Source organism: Silene latifolia, chromosome Y (genome assembly GCF_048544455.1).
Source record: "Silene latifolia isolate original U9 population chromosome Y, ASM4854445v1, whole genome shotgun sequence".
Taxonomy (NCBI): Eukaryota; Viridiplantae; Streptophyta; class Magnoliopsida; order Caryophyllales; family Caryophyllaceae; genus Silene; species Silene latifolia.
In genome coordinates, this window is record NC_133538.1 from 214,058,793 (window position 1) to 214,065,716 (window position 6,924).

The 6,924-nt window shown below is 42.8% G+C and overlaps 1 non-coding gene across 1 annotated transcript; it reads right to left on the reverse strand.

Annotated features, from left to right (window-relative positions):
- Positions 1–211: 211 nt before the first annotated feature.
- LOC141635688 (small nucleolar RNA R71) lies at positions 212–317 on the reverse strand. The gene has a single exon (XR_012540358.1). It is a non-coding gene; the product is annotated as a small nucleolar RNA R71 (small nucleolar RNA).
- Positions 318–6,924: the final 6,607 nt, after the last annotated feature.

Consider the following 6,924-nt stretch of genomic DNA (forward strand, 5'->3'; position numbering starts at 1 on the left):
ATTGAAGTCTTTACTGACTACTGCTCTACTATTCCCGCTACCAAGGGAGTAACTCAAGACAAGATAAAGGAAGTGCTTTTTCCTTTTTCTCTGACTGACTCAGCCCGTGAGTGGCTGACTGATCTTGACCGGACTACTGCTGGTATCAACAACTGGGAGACTCTCGCACTTGCCTTCTACAAAAGATACTTCCCTCCACAATGCACTAATCAGCTAAGGGGTAAGATTACTAGTTTCAAGCAGACACCTGATGAGACTTTCTATGAAGCTTGGTGCCGATTCAAGAAATTGGTGAGGTCTCTTCCTCACCATGGTTTTGATCAGGGGTTTTTGTGCAACCAGTTCTACAATGGGTTGTACGATGACCACAAAGCTATACTTTACGCCTCATCCAACGGGAGATTTCAAAAGAACATTGATGATGATAAGGGATGGGGCATTATTGAGGAGATGGCGACCCATTGTGCTGAATATGGTAACCCACGGGACGGCATTCGAACGGTCCATTCAGTTGATAAGGCAGTCGTGGCTCAGCTGGAAGCCATGAATGCTCGGTTTGATAGATTGGAGCTGCAATCTGCTGGAGATCAACAGACGGTTCATCTGTTGACTAGACAGGAAACTGTCACATGTGAGAGATGTGGAAGCAATGACGGTCATACTGCTATTGACTGTCTGACTGAGAAGGAACAAGTCCTTGCCTTTCCGCAATATAGGCAAGGAGGAGGTTGCTATTACAATAATCAAGGGGCGTCCATCCCAATTTGAGGTGGACAAGTCAGAATGTTCTCAATCCCACTCCTCCACCGCAGCAGCAGCGACCTTATGTCCCTCCTCACAAGGCTCAATAAGGCTTCCAAAAGCCTCCTTCTTTTCCTCCACCGAACCAAGGAGCATCATCTTCAAGTGGGGTAAGTGAGCTAGCTGAGTTAAAGTCAATGCTTCAGTCGTTAACAAAGCAATGGAAGATGAGTTAAAAATATAAGGAAGCTTCAATCAAGTCACTTGAAACCCAAGTTGCTCAGTTGGTCACGAGCCAATCCACAAGAAAACCGGGGCATTTGACGTCTGAATCCGAGAAGAATCCACATGAGTCGATTAATTTAATCAATTTGCGAAGTGGTCGTTCCTACGAAGGACCAAAATTGTCGGCTGATAAGGACATTTCAGACCCGAGAGATGCTATTATGGAGGATAAACAATCATCTACTGCTGAAAATATGCCAAACGTGAAATAAATACTCGATCGACTGATTTCTGGTGGCCGATCGAGTAGAATTGTTGAAGAAAGCACTCGATCGAGTGGAAATGTTACTCGATCGAGTGAACGGGATAATCAAGGGATCGATCGAGAGGTGAAAACCACTCGATCGAGTGAAAATTTTGAAGGAATTGTTCGATCGAGTGAAAATATGCCTCGATCGAAAACTGTGCATATAGAGGAACTCGATCGAGAGGCTATTATTGCTCGATCGAGTGAAATATCACCTGGAAAGACTCGATCGAGTTAAAAAGAGCTTGAACCTGCTGAGACATTGGAGGAGAGAAACAAAGGGCTTGGGATTCCTATTACGGTGCCCTTCCCGAGGCGATTACAGAGCACTAAATGCTGACACAGGTTACCGTTCCATTCGCCGAGTTGCTGACACATGTACCCTCTTACTTAAAATTTATGAAAGAAATTTTGTCGCGTAAGAGAGACATAAACGATCATGAGAAGGTAGCTTTAACTGAGGTAGAGACTGCCCTAGTTCAAAATAAGTTTCCACCTAAACAGTCAGACCCGGGTAGTTTCTCAATTCCATGTCATATAGGTACTCATTTGATTGATAATGCGCTATGCGATCTTGGTGCTAGCGTGAGTTTATTACCTTTGTCTCTCGCTAAGAGACTTGGTTTGACTAAATTTAATTGCACTAACATGACCGTACAGATGGCCGATCGTAGTATATCACGGCCGTTAGGAGTTATAGAGGACATACCTGTCAAAATCGGGAGATTCTTTATTCCCGTAGACTTCGTAGTGCTTGATATTCCCGAGGACAATCATACCCCTATTATTTTAGGGAGACCATTTTTATTCACTGCTCACGCAGTGATCGATGTCGGGGGTAAGACACTTACGTTTCAGGTAGGGGATGAAGAATTGATTTTTCATCAATCTAAATCTCGTAGGGCTCCCATGCAAACTCAACCTTACAATGCCCTATCCTCTACTGACTCTGAAATAGACACTTCAGCTGAAAGTGTTGAATTTTGTGCTGCTATTGTAACCCCTCCGCCTCAGACTGAGAGCGAAAAGGAGGAACATTCTTCTGTTTTCCTTGCTGCAGGTACAGATGAAATAAATGCTGGAATTGTTGATGGTCAAAGTGCAATTAAGGTCAATCAAAATGGGAATGCCAATGTCAAAGCTAATGGGAAAGACAAAAGGGACGAAGAAAGTTCGTGCATACGTGGACATTAACTATTCGCCCTCTACTGGTTCGAATTCAAGCTTATGGAGAACAAAGAGGACGGTCAAAGATGCTGAAGGGACCTCCTCCAGTCAGAAGCCCTCCTTTGGGCTACTGAAATGTTTTGGGAATTGAGTGGGGAATGCCCCGTTGTAACAAATTGTAAAAAATTTTAAACTTCCGTCGAACTTCTTTATTGCGTTTTTAGAAATGCTGGATTTTAGACTATATTAGCTTAGTTAGAAAGACTATAGACTGTTATTTTGCGATTTGGTATGTTCGGGATATGTTTGCGAGTATTTTTATGCAGGTTTGGGGAGATAGTGTCGGATTGGGATGAATTACAGGAGAAAAGAACTCAATCGAGTACTTTTTGTACTCGATCGAGAGAATTGCCCGAGGAAGTTGTTCGATCGAGAGGTTTTAGCTGCTGGATCGAGTTGGCAAAATTGAAGAGTTCTCGATCGAGTGGAATTATGCTCAATCGAGTGAAATGAAGACCAGACTTCTCGATGGAGTGATTTCAAATCACTCGATCAAGTGAATTTGAAAATCACACGCATGAAGTAACTCTTAAACTTCTTATTTTTCATTCTTTTATTTTCATTCTTCATTTTACCTTCCTTTTTTACAACAATTAACCCCAAAATACTCCATAATTTCTGCCCCATTGCCAAATCCAACACCCACATACTCATCCTTGCTAGCATGTCGACATTTGCCCTCTACATCTCCCTTCCAATTTGCTCTTCGTCGCGGTCAATTAGGGAAATTAGGGTTTGCGGTTTTTATGCGAAAATCCGCCTATTAGCACCAATTTGAGTCGATTTTCTTGCTTATTCTTGTGGGTTTCATCATCAAGTAAGTTTACCCTTTACCTTTTTGTTGTTTGATTGCTTTATTTTGACCATATGAGGTAATTAGGGTTTAGGTTTTATCATTCAAAGTCGAAAAATCCGACTGAATTAGAGATTTCATGATTTATTGGTTTAATTGATTATCGTTCCCCTTTGCCCACTTGATTAGGATGGAAAGTAGCTCATTGCCATCGACTAGTTCGACTGTTGTTCCGTCCTTGACTGAGACGGTGGTCCCTGCTGCTACCACCGTCACTACGACTGTTAGTACCGCTGCTACTACCCCTGTTTTACCTGTTGTTATTGGTACTACTACTGATGTCGCTAGTTCCGCCTCTGTCGCGGCTAGCTCTGTTTCTGCCTCCGTCTCAGCTAGCTCTGCTGCTAGCTTTGCCTTTGCTTCTACCAGTACAACTGCATCTTCTTCGTCTGGTACGATGACCACCCCTGCTGCGTGGTCACCAGCTGTCACAGCTGCTTACCGAGCGGCCTTAGTACCTCGTTCTATCAGAGGACGGGCTTCTTCTTCAGGTACTAGAGGTTGGGGTCGCGGACGAGCCACGCCTGCTGCTGGCCCCGTCACTATCCGAGTTGACGACTCACTTGACCTGCACCCCGACTACCCTGAGGTAATTTTCGTTAATGCTATACATCGTCAACATTTTTTGCCTTAGAGAGGTGTGATTTTCTGTCCACTTAATTTTTGTGTCGTAGGTCACTTGATAAGTTTGGTATCTACGAGCCCGTACTTGAGATTTTGATAGGGGCGGGGATGACGAGACTGATAAAAATACCATGAGTGCCTTGACCTTCAAGGAGCTGACCCTCGAATTTTTCAGCTGCTTTACCTTCTCTTCTGGCGCCTACGCCACTTACCCGACATGTGCTTGTGTTTCCTTCTGGTTATTTAATCGGACTGTTTCTTGGACCTTAGAGGAGTTTGGTACTAGGTTAGGTCTTTCTTTTACGGGTGACACTGCCGCCCCTAGGAAGGTCATCCACCAGTTGTGGAGAACCTTGGCACAGACTACATAGGAGGAGCGCAAGCTCGCGCATGTCCTCCTTCCCCCGACCTATTATTTCTTGCAACTCATTGGTGGGACAATCTTTGGCCATAAAGAACCTAACAATGTGAACAACATTGAACTGTCTATTCTTAGTGGGTACCTGAACATTGACAGTGAGGGACCCTTTGTGCTTAACATTGCTTACTTGACTGCTCAGTACTTTCACACGGTGAGGCAAAAGACTACAGGCACCATTGTTTGTGGTGGCATAGCCACTTTTCTTGCCCATTCTATCTTCCCCGCCTTTCCTCGTGACCTACAGTACCTAGACACTGATAGGTACCTTGACCTGGAAGCTATGATGTCTATGACTTATCTTACTTCAGACCATCAGACTTGGAAGATTTGCGGTTCCTTGTCTATACCCTTGCCTTGAACCACTCTGCCTCGTCTCATTCCCCTGCCCAGTGTTAGGGGTAGGTTACTTCCACCACTACCCATGTACCACCTCCCGCTTGCTCCACCTCCTACAATGTCCGCTTTTAAGAAGCGGAAGAGACCTGAGACAAGAGAGGGATCCACACCTTTTACTGGTGGCCAGAATTCCACGGCCATTCCTACCCCATTCCCTACTCCTACTCCTACTTCTGCACCCGACCAGACACAGCCTGTTTACCCGGCTAATTTTGTACCTCCTCCACCTTTTGAGGCATCCGCGGTCCTTGACCAAGGACGCCATGATAGTTTGTTGCTTGAGCTTCTTAGATGGCAAGCTCGTATGAAGCGGGACATAGCTCTTACTTTGTTCCCTATATACGAGTATCACATGATGCGACGACGTCCCGTTCCTGAGGGCTGGCCACACCCGTCTTTCTACCGGTACCCAGAGCCAGCCAGTGACTAGGAGGAGGGCACCATTGAGGAGGAGGCGCGTACTCAGGCTAAGGAGGCGAGGAGGAGAGAGCAGGAGGTGGACCCAGACTTCATGGTGGAGGACGTGGAGGACGAGGCTGACGAGTAGCTACTGGTGTACTCACTTCCCCAGTTTTCAGGTTGGTTTGTGGAAGTTCGTGTTTTGTATGTATATTCTTGCTCTTTTATTTCTTTTTGTCTCCTTTTTATTTATTGTTTTTCGTTCATTTATCGGTTGTATTTTCTCGTTCCCTGTATATATCTGCTGGTGTATGCTGAAGGACAACGAGGGCGTAGTCCGTTTTGGTTTGGGGAGGGTAATGCATCCTTTGAGTCTGCATTTGCATTTGTTTTTGCATTCGAGTTTTTATTTTCTTCTTGCATTGTTTTCATTTATTTCAAAAAACATAAAAATCCAAAAAATTAGAAAATTTCAAAAAAATAAATAAAATATTCACGTTTCATTTTTCATATAGGTTGAGTCAGAACGGTTGATTTCCGTGATGATATTGCACTGTAACTTTTCTTTTTTACTTGAGCCTTGCACTCTATCGACAGTTATTAGCTGAGTCATACGCATATCTACGAGTTTTTGTTCAAATTAAGCTGACAGTGTAGACTTGACCTGATAAATTGGCAACCTACTCTATAATTTCTGAGATTTAGATCCATATAACTGATGACATTCATGTCCGGTTTACATAGGAATTGAGAGTAGTACTCCTTGCATAACATGTTTATCATTTTTGTACATTCATGACATTCGATTTCTTGTCAATTGCATACATTCGGGTTTATGGTTGGAGTCACATGCATGGAGGTGCTTGCAAATTTCCCTTTCTTATATTTTTCACCCATTTAGCTCCACTTAAGCGAAATTTAGCCTTTTTGACCCATTAGCTACACCCAAAACTAAGCCTGCCCAGTTAAGCTAGCTTAGTGTGTTAATTGTGGTATGTTGATCCATGTTGCGAATTCGGCCTGTCTTTATTGTTGGAGTTGGGGGAAAATGAGGAAGGAGGAAGGATGAAAAATGAGAAAAAAGACATGAAAAGGAAAAAAAAGACGTGAAAGGAAAAAAAAGAAAAAAAAAGAGTTGAATTCACGTGAAAAAGAAAGAAGAATTTTTTTTTGAAAAGGTTGGTTGGAATTGAAAATGGGACCGTTTTAAAAAAGGGAAGTTTGTGACGGTCTACTCCTTTGTTCTTATTCATATATTTTTGAGGAGATAGTGTATTTGGTTAGTGAGATATGTGCCATTAAGGGCACTTGTGCTTTATTTTCAGTAAGTTGAGATTCAGATGGTTTTGACTTTGTTTGTTGGCAATATTTGCATTACTCATTCTAACCCATCAATTTCTTCATGCAAAACCCAATCCAATGCTCCATGCTTAGTCCATACTTGGTCTTGATTAGCTTAATGAACTTAGTGTATAAAATGATAGGAAAAAGCCTCTAAATGCTTAGATTCCTACAAAAACATGTTAAGACAAGCAAATACACTAGAACAACAAATATTAGCTCATGACACTATGATAAGTGTTAATTAACAAATAAAATGGAGCTAATATAGGGGATGAAAGTATATAAAATATGCACTTATCAAACTCCCCCAAGCTAAACCCTTGCTTGTCCTCAAGCAAGAAACCAAATCCCATCAAATGCAATATCCAAACAAGCTATGCAAAATGA